The sequence below is a fragment of the Mustela nivalis genome (genome assembly GCF_964662115.1).
Source record: "Mustela nivalis genome assembly, chromosome: 3".
Taxonomy (NCBI): Eukaryota; Metazoa; Chordata; class Mammalia; order Carnivora; family Mustelidae; genus Mustela; species Mustela nivalis.
The window spans coordinates 829,857-844,903 of NC_139022.1; positions in this window are offsets into that span (position 1 = coordinate 829,857).

The window sequence follows — 15,047 nt, forward strand, 5'->3', positions numbered from 1 at the left end:
CACATTGAGGTCTTTTACCCATTATGAGTTTATCGTTGTGTGTGGTGTAAGAGGATGGTCGAGTTTCATTCTTCTACATAGAGCTGCCCAGTTATCCTGCACCATTTATTGAAAACTCTCTTTTTTCCACTGTATATTTTTCCTTGCTTTCTTGAAGATTATTTGGCCATAGATGTGATGGTTCATATCTGAGCTGTCTACTGTGTTCCACTGGTCTATGGGTCTGTTTTTATGCCATTCCCCTGCTCTCTTGGTGATCATTGCTTCATAGTAACCCTTGAAATACGGCAACGTGTTGCTTCTAGTTTTGTTTCTCTTTTTAGCAATTCTTAGCAATACGGGGTTACTTCTGATTCCACAAATATTTGAGACGTGTGTTTGTTCCAGCTCTTTGAAAGATTCCAGTGCAATTTTGATTGCAATGGCATTACATGGACCAATTGCTCTAAGCAGTATAGACATTTTAACAATGTTTATTCTTCTGATCCATGAGAATGCAAAGATTTTCTGTCTTTTCAGTTTTCTTCCATTTCTTTCATGAGTGTTCTTTAGTTCCTCAAGTAAAAATCCTTTACCTCTTTGGTTTGGTTTATTCCCAGGTTTCTTATGGTTTGGGTGCTCTGTCAATGGAATTGATTCTCTAAATTCCCTTTCTGTATTTTCATTGATAATGTAGGAGATAGCTACTGATTTCGGTTCTATGATTTTATATTCTGCCACATTATTGAATTGCGGTAAGAATTCTGAGAGTTTGGGGGCAGAGTCTTTTCGGTTTTCCATATCAAGTATGTCCTGTGAGGAGAAAGAGTTCGACTTCTTGGTTGCCAACTTGGATACCTCTTATCCTCTTTGTTGTCTGATTGCTGTTTCTAGGACTTCACATCCTATGTTGATCAAGAGTGGTGAGACATCCTTGTCATGTTCCTGATTTCAAAGCTTAGGCTGTCAGCTTTTACCCTTTGGGGATGATATTCACTGTGGGTTTTTCATAGAAACATTTTATGAAGTTAACGAATATTCCTTCTATCCCTATACTTTGCAGCATTTTAGCCAGTAGTGGATGCTGGATATTGGAAATGCTTTTTCTTCACGAATTGAGAGGACCATGTGTTTCTCTAATCTTCACATCTTAAATTGTTCTATGACATTGATTGATTTGCGGATGTTGAACCAATCTTGCAACCCAGTGATGGGTCCTACTCGGTCATGGTAGATAAACGTTTTAATGTACTGTAAGTTCCTAGGAGCTAGAATCTTGTTGAATATCTTAGCATCCATATTCACCAGTGATATTGGTTTGAAATTCTCCTTTTTGATGAGGTCTTTGCCTGGTTCATGGATCAGGGTAATGCTGGCTTTATAAAAAGTGTCTGGAAGTATTCCCTCTGCTTCAAATTTTGGAAAGAGCTTCAGGAGAAGAGGTGTTAGTTTTCTTCTTAACGTTTGGTGGTATTTGCTCGGGCATCCTTCAGGTCCTGGGGTCTTGTCTTTTGGTAGGTTTTTGATTACTGCTTTAATCCGTTAACTGGATAATGGTCTATTCAGGTTGTACATTTATTCCTTGTTCAATTTTGGAATTTTACAGTTTTCGAGGAATGGATCCATTTCACCTAGGTTGCTTCGCTTATTGGCATATACTTTTTTTTTTTCCAGTTTCTTTTTATTGTAACTGTATTCATTGTTTTAGCACCACACCCAGTGCTCCATGCAATCCGTGCCCTCTCTATTACCTACCACGTCTTTCCCCAACCTCCCACCCCAGCTCATTCAATGCATTCTTAGGTTCTTTTTCAGAGTCCATAGTCTCTCATGGTTTCCCTTCCCTTCCAATTTCTCTCCTCTCCCTTCTCCTCTCCATCTCCCCTTGTCCTCCATGCTATTTGTTATACTCCACACAGAAGTGAAACCATATGATAATTAACTCTCTCTGATGTATTTATTTCACTCAGCAGAATCTCTTCCAATCCCGTCCATGTTGCTACCAAAGTTGAGTATCCATCCTTTCTGAATGGAGGCATAATACTCCATAGTGTATATAGACCACATCTTCCTTATCCATTCTTCCATTGAAGGGCATCTTGGTTCTTTCCACAGTTTGGCAAGTGTGGCCATTGCTGCTATAAATTTGGGTTACAGATGGCCCTTCTTTTCACGCCATCTGTATCTTTTAGGTGAATACATAGGAGTGTAATTGCAAGGTTATAGGGAAGTTCTATTTTTAATTTCTTGAGGAATATCCACACTCTTCTCTAAAGAGTCTGCACCACCTTGCCTTCTCACCCACAGTGTAAGAGGATTCCCCTTTCTCCACATCTTTTCTAACACATGTTGTTTCCCGTCTTCCTAATTTAGGCCATTCTAACTGGTGTAAAGTGACATCTTAATATGGTTTTCATTTGAATCTCTATGATGCCTAGTGATGATGAACATTGTTTTCAGGTGTCTGATAGCTATTTATATGTCTTCATTGGAGACGTGTCTGTTCATATCTCCTGCCTATTTTTTGATATAATTATGTTTTATGTGTGTTGAGGTTGAGGATTTCTTCATAAATCCTGGATATGAACCTTTTTTCTATACGGTCATTTTTAAATATCTTAAAGCATTCCATGTGTTGCCTCTTTGCTTTCTTACTGTTTCATATGCAGTGCAGAAGCTTTTGGTTTGGATGAAGTCGCAGAAGTTTATTTTGGTTTTTATTTCCTTTGGTTTGGAGTCATATCTTGAAAAAGTCGCTCTGGCTGATATCAAAGAGATTACTGCCTATGTTCTCCTCTAAGATTCTGATGGATTACTGTGTCACGTTGAGGTCTTTTATCCATTATGAGTTTAACTTTGTGTATGGTGTAAGAAGATGTCGAGTTTCATTCTTCTATATAGAGCTGCCCAGTTTTCACTGTACCAGTTATTGAAGAGCCTGTCTTTTTTCCACTGTATATTTTTTCCTAATTTCTTGAAGATTATTTATCCATAGATTTGATGGTCCATATCTGAGCTGTCTACTATGTTCCACTGGTCTATGGGTCTGTTTGTATGCCAGTCCCCTGCTGTCTTGGTGAGCACGGCTTCATAGCAACCTTTGAAATCAGACAAAATGTAGCTCCCAGTTTTGTTTCTCTTTTCAGCAATTCTTAGCAATATGGGGTCGCATCTGATTCCACACAAATTTGAGGCATGTGTTTGTTCCAACTCTTTTAAAGATGCTCGTGGAATTTTGATTGGAATGCATTAAATGTATCGATTTCTCTAGTCAGTATAGACATTTTAACAATGTTTATTCTTCTGATCCATGAGAATGCAATGATTTTCCGTCTTTTCAGTTTTCTTCCATTTCTTTCATGAGTGTTCTTTAGTTCCTCAAGTAAAAATCCTTTACCTCTTTGGTTTGGTTTATTCCAAGGTTTCTTATGGTTTGGGTGCTGTTGTAAATGGAATTGATTCTTTAAATTCCCTTTCTGTATTTTCATTGATAATGTAGGATATAGTCACTGATTTCAGTACTATGATTTTATATCCTTCCACATTATTGAATTGCGGTATGAGTTCTGAGAGTTTGGGGGTGGAGTCTTTTGGGTTTTCCATATCAAGTATGTCATCTGTGAGGACAAAGAGTTCGACTTCTTGGTTGCCAACTTGGATATCTTTTTTTTCTCTTTGTTGTCTGATTGCTGTTGCTAGGACTTCACAAGCTATGCTGAACAAGATTCGTGAGAGTGGGCATCCTTGTCTTGTTCCTGATTTGAAAGCGATGGCTGTCAGCTTTTACCCTTTGAGGATGGTATTCACTGTTGGTTTTTCATAGAAACATTTTATGAAGTTGACGAATATTCCCTCTATCCCTATACTTTGCAGCATTTTAGTCAGGGACAGATGCTGGATATTGTCCAATGTTTTTTCTTCATCAATTGAGAGTACCATGTGGTTATCTAATTTTCACTTCTTAATTTGTTCTATGACATTGATTGATTTGTGAATGTCGAACCAACCTTGCAACCCAGGGATAGATCCTACTCGGTCATGGTGGATAAACGTTTTAATGTACTGTAGGTTCCTAGGAGCTAGAATCTCGTTGAGAATCTTAGCATCCATATTCATCAGTGATATTGGTTTGAAATTCTCCTTTTTGGTGAGGTCTTTGCTTGGTTTGTGGATCAGGGTGATGCTGGCATCAAAAAAAGTGTCTGCTTCAAATTTTGGAAAGAGCCTCAGGAAAAGAGGTGTTAGTTCTTTTCTTAAAGTTTGGTAGAATTTGCAAGGGCATCCTTCAGGTCCTGGGGTCTTTCTTTTGGGAGGTTTTTGATCACTGCTTTAATCTCGTTACTGGATAACAGTCTATTCAGGTTGTACATTTCTTCCTGGATCACTTTTGGGATTTTACAGTTTTCTAGGAATGCATCCATTCCACATAGGTTGCTTAGCTTATTGGCATATACTTGTTTTTTTTTTTCCCATTTCTTTTCAGTGTAACCGTATTCATTGTTTTAGCATCACACTCAGTGATTCATGCAATCTGTGCCCTCTCTATTACCCACCACGTGTTTCCCCTATCTCCCACCCCCTCTCTATCAATGCCTAGGATAATTTTTTTTACTGTGGCATATATTTTTAAAATTAATTAATTTATTTATTTTCTGCATAACAGTATTCATTATTTTTTTCACCACACCCCGTGCTCCATGTAATCCATGCCCGCTATAATACCCACCACCTGGTACCCCAACCTCCCACCCCCATGCCACTTCAAACGCCTCAGATTGTTTTTCAAGCAAAGACCGTACCAAAAAGGAGAATTTCAGACCAATATCACTGATGAATATAAATGCTAAGATTCTCAAGAAGATCCTAACAAACAGGATCCTATAGCACATTAAAAAGATTATCCACCATGACCAGGTGGGATTCATCCCTGGCCTACAAGGATGGTTAAACGTTCACAAATCAAACAATGTGATAGACAAATTAATTTGAGAAGAGAAGAACCACATGATCCTCTCAATTGATAAAGAAAAAGCATTTGACAAATTCCACCATCCGTTCTTGATTAAATTGCTTCAAAGTATAGGGATAGAAAAAACATTCCTGGACTTCATCAAATCTATCTATGAAAGAACCATAGCAAATATCATCCTCAATGGGATAAAGTTTTCAGCATTCCCGTTGAGATCAGGAACAAGACAAGGATGCCCACTTTCACCCCTCTTGTTCAACATAGTATTAGAAGTCCTAGCAACAGGAATCAGACAACAAAGAGAAATAAAAGGTGCCCTCAGATTCTTTTTCAGAGTCCATAGTCTCTCATAGTTCCCCTCCTCTTCCAATTTCCCTCCACTCCATTCTCCTCTCCATCTCCCCTTGTCCTCCATGCTATTTGTTATACTCCACACAGAAGTGAAACCCTATGATAATTAACTCTCTCTGATGGATTTATTTCACTCAGCAGAATCTCTTCCAATCCCGTCCATGTTGCTACCAAAGTTGGGTATTCATCCTTTCTGAATGGAGGCATAATTCTCCATAGTGTATATGGACCACATCCTCCTTATCCATTCTTCTGTTGAAGGGCATCTTGGTTCTTTCCACAGTTTGGCAAGCGTGGCCATTGCTGCTATACATTTGGGCTACAGACGGCCCTTCTTTTCACAGCATCTATATCTTTGGGGTAAAAACATAGGAGTGTAATTGCAGGGTTATATTGAAGTTCTATTTTTAATTTCTTGAGGAATCTCTACACTGTTCTCCAAAGAGACTGAAACAACTGGCATTCCCACCCACAGTGTAAGAGGATTCCCCTTTCTCCACATCCTCTCCAACACATGTTGTTTCCCGTCTTGCTAATTTAGGCCATCCTAACTGGTGTAAAGTGACATCTTAATGTGGTTTTCATTTGAATCTCCCTGATACCTAGTGATGATGGACATTTTTTCAGGTGTCTGGAAGCCATTTGTATGTCTTCATTGAAGAAGTGTCTTTTCATGTCTTCTGCCCATTTTTTGATATGATTATCTGTTTTGTTTGTGTTGAGTTTGAGGAGTTCTTCATAGATCCTTGATATCAACTTTTTGTCTGTCCTTTCATTTGCCAATATCTTATCTTGTTCCATGAGTTGCCACATTTATTTCTTTATCGTTTACTATTCTGTGCAGAATTTTTGGTTTTGGTGAGTTCCCGAAGTTTATTTTGGCTTTATTTTTTCCTTTGGTTTGGAGGCATGTCTTGAAAGAAGTCACTGTGGCTGATATTGAAGAGATACTGCCTATGTTCTCCTGTAGGATTCTGATGGATTCCTGTCTCACGTTGAAGTCTTTTATCCATTATGAGTTTATCTTTGTGTATGGTGTAAGAGGCTGGTCGATTTTCATTCTTCTAAATAGACCTGCCCAGTTTCCCCTGCAACATTTATTGAAGAGACTCTCTTTTTTCCACTGTATATTTTTTTCTGCTTTTTTGAATATTATTTGGCCATGGAGTTGATGGTCCATATATGAGCTGTCTACTGTGTTCCACTGCTCTATGGGTCTGTTTTTATGCCGGTCCCATGCTGTCATGGTAATCAAGGAGGCTCTCCTGGGACTTGGGACTTAAGTCCCTGTCCCAAGCTGCCCCGATACCCACAATTTCCCCCCGCGATCCTTTGCTCTTTTGGAGTGCTTTCAACCAGTCTCCAAGTTAATGCTGGTCCCCAGAAGCAGGGCACTCTTGCTCGTATTGGGGTATTACTTTCCAACCAATCACCTTTGGTGGCTCCCTCCCCCTTTTGTTTATCTTCCGATATCAGTCGCCATTCCCACTCTGCTTTACTTGCCCACTGGTGTCTTCTGCCCCAGTAGAGATCCAACGTGTATAATTCTGATCTCAGGCTGATTTCATGGGTGATCGGAGTTCTTTGGTAAGTAATCAGCTCAATTTGGTGTAAGGGCTGAAAAGATGCCTTCTCTTACTTCCCTACCATCTTGTCCCTCTGAATACCCAACTTTTATATTAACATAGATGGGACAGGAGGAGATTAAGCTGAGTGAACTAAGTCAAGCAGAGAAAGTCAATTATCATATGGTTTCACTTACTTGTGTAACAAAAGGAATATCACGGAGGACATTCGGAGAAGGAAAGGAAATGTGAATTGGGATAAATCGGACAGGGAGATGAACCTGAGAGACTGTGGACACTGAGAAATAAACTTAGGGTTTTGGAGGGGAGGGGAGTGGGGGGATGGGTGAGCCTGGTAGTGGGTATTAAGGAAGGCATGTATTACATGGAGCACTAGGTATGGTGCATAAACAATGAATCATGGAACACTCAATAAATAAAATTAAAAAAATTAAATGTGACTTTACTACAGATCCTAAGGGTCAGAGAGGGAATCACAATGGAGATTCTCAACCATTCTTACATCAGAGCTCACAATGACACTCTATCTCTGAAGAGCAGTATAAATAAGGTACGCAGGATTTGAGCCTTAAGTCAGAGTTCTTCCTGCTTCAGCCATACCTGGCAGCCTTGGCCTGTGCCCCCCCTCCCCAGATGCACTTTCTGGTGGCCCTGAGATAGTGGGGACCACATGGTCATATGTAGATGGGAAGCTTCACACCCCTATTGATGATGGCGCTATTGTATTGTTCTCACCAGTCCAACAACATGATTTCTGAGTGAAATAAATATCAGCTTCTTGACCTTCTTAAGATTTGAAAATCATCTTGAGTCATCTATTAGAAATATGATTTCAACATGTCTTCTTTTTCTGAAAAAAGAAAGAAAGAAAGAAAGAAAGAAAGAAAGAAAGAAAGAAAGAAAGAAAAAAGAAAGAAGGAAAGAAACCCAAATAGTAATAATGGCTTCCTGAGCACCTGCTCTTGAGAGCCATAACAGTGGCTCCTTGTGGAATTGTCCCTCATAAACTTCTAAACTGTGATGTAGGTATTTTAGTAGGCACATTTTCTAGGCTGTTAGGGGCTTAGAGATGACTCCAGTAAGAGTGAATTTTAGTGTCAGAAACCTAAATGGCATCCCCAAACTGATTCAAAATCCCTTGTTTTTCCATACATGGTACTATTTCCCTCCTATCCATGTGGTCTTCTCAATCTGAAAACATCTCAAGTCTCAGGGTTTTCTTGCATGGCCAACTGGAACAGATTCATCTGGCTTTTAACCTCTGCCCATCATGATCATTAAGATAATTATCTCAGTGGAGGACCTCCAGTAAGATACTCAAAGATCTTTAAGAATACAGACATTATAATACTTTTCTGATATTAAAGTCACTGAAATTACCTTTTTAAAATTAATTAACACTCTGGTATGTTCAGAATGTTCTATAAGACAGATCTGAGATAGTATTTAAGAACACTCAGCTCAGCCTCTTCTACAAAGGGAGACAATGCTTGTAAACATTGCTGAACTATTCCTTTACCTACAGTTACTTATTACCAACCACCGTAGTGTTTATATGGTATGACTATGACTTACATTAGTCAAAATCTGCAAGGAAAGAACTTAGAAATTGTACCCAATTTTAGGGACACTTCATGTTAATACTAGTGTTGTGACAATGAGCTATGCTGTTTTGTTCTATAGTACAAGGAAATGGTGCCAGACAGCTTAAAATTCTGACTTTAAATTATCTGTGTGCTTCAGAGATTTTGGCAGGAGAAGGGGAGGAGCCCAGCGTCTGTGAACATTTCTGTTATCTGTGTTGACCATGGAACAGGTAAACTTCTGTAGATATCATTTTGATTTCTTGGTACTATTGTTAAATTGCTTTTGTCTCAAGTTCTTCCCTTCAGAAGTACTTAGAATGATAAAGGAAATTTTTATCTTTGACCATCCATGGGGTCAGATCCTGGGATCCCAGGGAAGCTATCCCTTATCATTTTACCAAGCTCAAAATGATGGGGCAAAACCTCAGTGCATAGGCCCTATTTCTGTCCTAAGCACATGTTTCACATCTACTTTGAGAAGAAAAAGATCACCAAAGACTGCCATTGAAAACATAAAGATAAGAAAAACAAAAGAACCTCTCCTGCTCCCATAAGATTAAAGTCATACTGAATTGCACAAACTGAAAACATATGAAAAAGTTCTGGAATATTCTTCCTCATGATGATGTGTACAAACAAAACAGAATATAGAAATTTTCCCCAAATGTCCCTTCCCTGGAGTCCTCCTTTTCTTTAAGATTTTATTTATTTATTTAAGAGAGAGAGAGAGAGTGCACACAAGCCAAGGGAGAGCGAGAATCAGGTTACCACTGAGCAGGGAGCCTGATGTGGAGCTCAATGCAGGGCTTGATTCCAGGACCCTGGGATCATGACCTGAGCTGAAGGCAGACACCTAAAGGCTGAGCCACCCAGGTGCCATGGGCACTCCCTTTTTTGTGAATATTGTGTCTCCCAGGCAGCTGTCTTGACTTGGGTTTGAATAAAACTCTCTTCCTTTCTCTCTAAAATGTTTAAAAGGGTTTGTCATTTAGTGTCAATAATAGCAATATGTTTTCTTTTTAAGTGAAGAGTATTCCTTGTTTACAACTCCAACAGCACAGAAGGGAGGTTGTTCTCATTCATCCTGGAGCTTCCCTGCAGAAGCAAGCACATGTATATATATTGCAGCACAAATGGCTCATCCTAGAGGGTGTGTTGAAGGTATAAGAAGTACTGCCCACTCTAGGGGTGAGAGTTATTCCCACTTGGAGCATTACTATTTGGGTCTAAAAGTTGTCTTGGAAATGTGGGAAACCATTGCATTTCCTGAAGCCCAAGCCTCAGAAGGTCTGAGAACAGCTGACCTGTTCAGGAGCCAGACACAGCTCCTCAGGTAGTGTTGGTGCAGGAATGGAAGGGTCAAGGCTCTGAGGGTGGTCTGCAGCTAGAGGGATGTGGGGAATGGGCCCTGAGTGAGGGGGCCCTGCTCCAAACTCCTCCCATGCCTGTGTGTCCCAGTCAGCTGTACAGGTGGGAAGGGACTCTAGGACCACCTGCATATACAGGAAGGCACCAGTATAAGTTCCAGTGGCTGGATGCAGGCAGTCACAGCAACCAATGGGCGTGGGGCACCACCTTCCCTTACCAATCATCCTGTGGGGGTGGAGCTACCTTTCTGTGGGTAGGCCCCCAGCTGCCCAGGATGCAGCAGTGAGGTAGGAGAAGGCGATATTGACCTATGGGGGTTCCCTCGTGGGTGAATAGACACTGTGGACCAGGGTAGGGACCTGGGGGGTAGGTTGAGCCCCACGTGGGAGGTTGGTATATGGGAAGGTGGCATGGAATGAGCTAATCCTGGGAACTCAAATGAGTTCTCCTTTTTCACTTGAAAGTCTTTTCTGCCCTATATCCTTTAATTGGCCGTATCCCCAAGATCCCTGAACTCTAGGGCGCCCACTCACTCCAGGTTTTGTGGGGTGAGTTGTGGACATTTCAGGTTTTCCAGTGTTCTCCAGGAAAAGTGGATGTAAGGATGGCACACAGTCCCCACGTCATTGAGTTGCACCCCGGTCTCTGACACAGTGCAGGTGATGGACCTTGAGCAGCACCTCCAGTTCAGCAGGGTCCCCCTGTTCAGGCACAAGTGTGGCAGCACCGACCTCAGAGCCACCCCCCCAACTTCAGCATTGTTCCCTGTGTCCCTAGGAGATGATGGTAATGGCCTGTAAGGATCATGCAGGTGGGTCCTCCAAGTTCCTTTCTCTGGCCCCAGGCCAGGTGTGGTGGTAACAGCCCCAGAGACATCCACCCATTTTATCATTGTGCCCTGTGTCCCTCAAGGATGGTGGGGATAGGCTGTCAGGATTGTGCAGGAGAGTCCTCCAAGTCCCTGTTCTCCCAGGCACAGGTGTGGTGGCAACAAACCTTAGAGTAGTACCCCATCTTCAACACTGTGCCTCGTGCCCTGGGGTTGGTGGTCATAGGCTGCAGGATCCTGCAGGAGAGTCCTCCAGTTGGGGGCCTGGAAGCTGGAGTAAACCAGACCCCAGTCAAGTTGCACAAGGAGCAGGTAAGTTGAGGTGTTCATTTGGAAGAGTAATCTCACTTTTCCAACAAAGACAGAGTCATCAGTCTACTTTTGATGAAGATAATTACTACTTAAGAAAAAAGTGTGTGGGGGGCACCTGGGTGGCTCAGTGGGTTAAGCCTCTGCCTTCCGCTGAGGTTGTGATCCCACGGTCCTGGGATCGAGCCTCAAATTGGGCTCTCAGATTAGCAGAGAAACTCCTTTCTCTTCTCTCTTTGTCTGCCTCCCGGACTGCTTGTAATATCTCTGTCAAATAAATAAATAAAATCTTAAAAAAAAGGAACAAGTGTGTGTTTCCCCTTCTCCCTGAAACTGAAACAGATGTGCAGGCCATAGATTGCAGATGCCTATTTGTGCCCACCTGACAGCATTTCTCTGCTCTGGCTCCAGAAAACCTGAAGTTTTGAACTCCAGCATCTGGGTCAGTGATGCAGCTTGTCACAGGACATTTATGTTCAGAGAAAGCAGCAGATACAGTGGGCGCAATGTCACATCCATGTCAGGAGTAGAGGTAAAACTTCTTATTAACTCAAAATCTCTTGGACTTTTCTCTTTCCTCTAGTTGACCAACTAAGTAAAACTTATGTTATTGTCAGCATTCTGGATTTGGTTCAAGAGTTACTCAGTTTCCCTGCAGGTAGACCATTTCAGGGAATACCCTTTTTTTTTTTTTTTTTTTAATTTATTTTTTATTTTCAGCATAACAGTATTCATTATTTTTCACCACACACAGTGCTCCATGCAATTTGTGCCCTTTATAATACCCACCACCTAGTACCCCAACCTCCCACCCCCCACCCCTTCAAAACCCTCAGATTGTTTTTCAGAGTCTATAGTCTCTCATGGTTCACCTCCCCTTCCAATTTCCCCCAACTCCCTTCTCCTCTCTAACTCCCCATGTCCTCCATGCTATTTGTTATGCTCCACAAATAAGTGAAACCATATGATAATTGACTCTCTCTGCTTGACTTATTTCACTCAGCATAATAATCTCTTCCAGTCCCGTCCATGTTGCTACAAAAGTTGGGTATTGGTCCTTTCTTTTCTTTTTTTTTTTTTTTTTTTTTTTTATAAACATATATTTTTATCCCCAGGGGTACAGGTCTGTGAATCACCAGGTTTACACACTTCACAGCACTCACCAAAGCACATACCCTCCCCAATGTCCATAATCCCACCCCCTTCTTTCAAACCCCCTCCCCCCAGCAACCCTCAGTTTGTTTTGTGAGATTAAGAGTCACTTATGGTTTGTCTCCCTCCCAATCCCATCTTGTTTCATTTATTCTTCTCCTACCCACTTAAGCCTCCATGTTGCATCACCACTTCCTCATATCAGGGAGATCATATGATAGTTGCCTTTCTCTGCTTGACTTATTTCGCTAAGCATGATACGCTCTAGTTCCATCCATGTTGTCGCAAATGGCAAGATTTCATTTCTTTTGATGGCTGCATAGTATTCCATTGTGTATATATACCACATCTTCTTGATCCATTCATCTGTGGATGGACATCTAGGTTCTTTCCATAGTTTGGCTATTGTGGACATTGCTGCTATAAACATTCGGGTGCATGTGCCCCTTTGGATCACTACATTTGTATCTTTAGGGTAAATACCCAATAGTGCAATTGCTGGGTCATAGGGCAGTTCTATTTTCAACATTCTGAGGAACCTCCATGCTGTTTTCCAGAGTGGCTGCACCAGCTTGCATTCCCACCAACAGTGTAGGAGGGTTCCCCTTTCTCCACATCCTCGCCAGCATCTGTCATTTCCTGACTTGTTGATTTTAGCCATTCTGACTGGTGTGAGGTGATATCTCATTGTGGTTTTGATTTGTATTTCTCAGGGAATACCCTTTTATCTGTTGATTTATTGCTTACAAAATATCATCTGAAGATCTGTTTCTGAGGAAATCACTTATTGGAAAGGAGTGATAAGATTTACCCCTTGTGCGTGTGTGTGTGTGTGTGTGTGTGTTTAAAGATTTTATTTATTTATTTGACAGACAGAGATCACAAGTAGGCAGAGAGGCAGGCAGAGAGAGAGAGAGAGGAGTTAGCAGGCTCCCCACAGAGCAGAGAGCGCCATGCGGGGCTCGATCCCAGGACCCTGGGATCATGACCTGAGCCAAAGGCAGAGGCTTTAACACACTGAGCCACCCAGGCTCCCCAGATCTTTGTGTGTTTTTAACATACAATTTCATCCCTTATCTAACAAGGTTTATTCCGTTGGGCCTAGGGTATAGTTAGGTGGCCAACATCTAGAGTTGGGTGGCTTTTTGTCATCAGATACAGACTTGGATGATGTCTTGTCATTTGTCAAAGGTGATGTTTCCTAATTTATCAGTCTTTTCATCAGAAGAGTTATAATTAACGTATAGGGAAAATTCAAAGTTATTCAAAGCAGCCATTTACTGTTTAAAAGATGACCTTGGTTTTCTAATTTAACTAAATGCATCATCTAGATACTTTGACGTGCTGTATTTTTTCTGCAGTTTCTTTGGTGGTAGATTCAGAAGGAGAGACTTCGGAAATTCTTATGGATAGATGCATGCTGGTGGCTCCAAGGAGCTTGGTGTCAGGAGCACTGGGGTGAGTTCTGCAACTGCTTGCCTGACCTTAGGTGAGTCAGGTTATACCACAGAGTTTCTGTTTCCTCCTTATGAATCTGCTGGCAGGTAATATCTATGGAAATGCTTTTTACACAGAAACTGTAATGTATATTGAAGAGCAAATTAAAATCAGATGATTTGGCTGTATTGTTCTGTACATAATAGTTTTAATCCTTGCCTCCGACAGGATGCCTGGGTGGCTCAGTGGGTTAAAGCCTCTGACTTTGGTAGAGATTAGGTCATGATCTCAGGGTCCTGGAATTTAGCCCCACATCAGAGCCTGCTTCCCTTTCTCTCTCTCTGCCTGCTTGTGATCTCTGTTTAAATAAATAAATAAAATCTTTACAGGAATAGTTTTAAACCCTCCTGTCATGAGATATGGTATTTTATTGCACAAGGAGTCCTCAGAAGGCTATAATGAAAGTGTCAGATCACAGAGCACATTCAGGTTCCATTGGTAGGTTAGTGACCATTTACGAGGTAGGAGGTAAGTGGAGAGAAATATGACAGAAGTCAAAAGTAGGTGTTAACCATTCATTAGGTAGCATTCTGCATTTCTCATGAAAGCCTTGGGCCAGTGTAATTTTGAAAGAAGGAGAAGGAATCCTGGAGCTTTCTGGCAGACAGGGGAATTCCAGGTCTGAGTAGAGCTGACAGGGGTCCCAGCGTAGAGCTGAGTGAATTCTGCAAGAGGTTGTGGGCAGGACTGGCTCCAGGGGGTGGCTGCGTCTCCCGTGTGACGGTTGTGACAGGTCAGAGCTGTGAGCAGTTTCCTGGATGAGGACAAGTGAGCCACAGGTGGAGAACTGGCAGAACACTTTCTTCTGTGCCACCAGCCTCACCCAACACACACAACCTCATTGTCTGTCCCTGTCACTCCAATTCTCACTGCTCTGTGCTGCCAGGATGAGATGTTGGTTTGTTTTCCTTTCTTTTCATGTCAATGAAGTTTCAAATCTTTGATTATGGAAGGGACACCTGGGTGGCTCAGTTGGTTAAGCAGCTGCCTTCGGCTCAGGTCATGATTCCAGCATCCTGGGTTCGAGTTCCACATCGGGCTCCTTGCTCGGCAGGGAGCCTGCTTCTCCCTCTGCCTCTGCCTGCCTCTCTGTCTACTTGTGCTCACTCTCGCTTCTCTCTCTCTGAAAAATAAATAAAATCTTAAAAAAAAACTTTGATTATGGAAATGGCGGGTCATCAGAATGGCTATTATTCTGATTTCCTGCTCATTATTTCACCACAGTGAATCATACCTGCTAGTGGAAGGGGCGATCTGTGTGTTTTTATTTCCTGTTTAAATTAAACAATGTGAAAACAATCTTTTGAGGAATTAAAAAACCCTTCATGGGGACTCATGTTTTTCTCTTCTGTGAACCACTTTCTGATAGTAGAAACTTTTTTTTTATTAAAGCTCAGACTCAGAGATGTAACAGGGTGCTG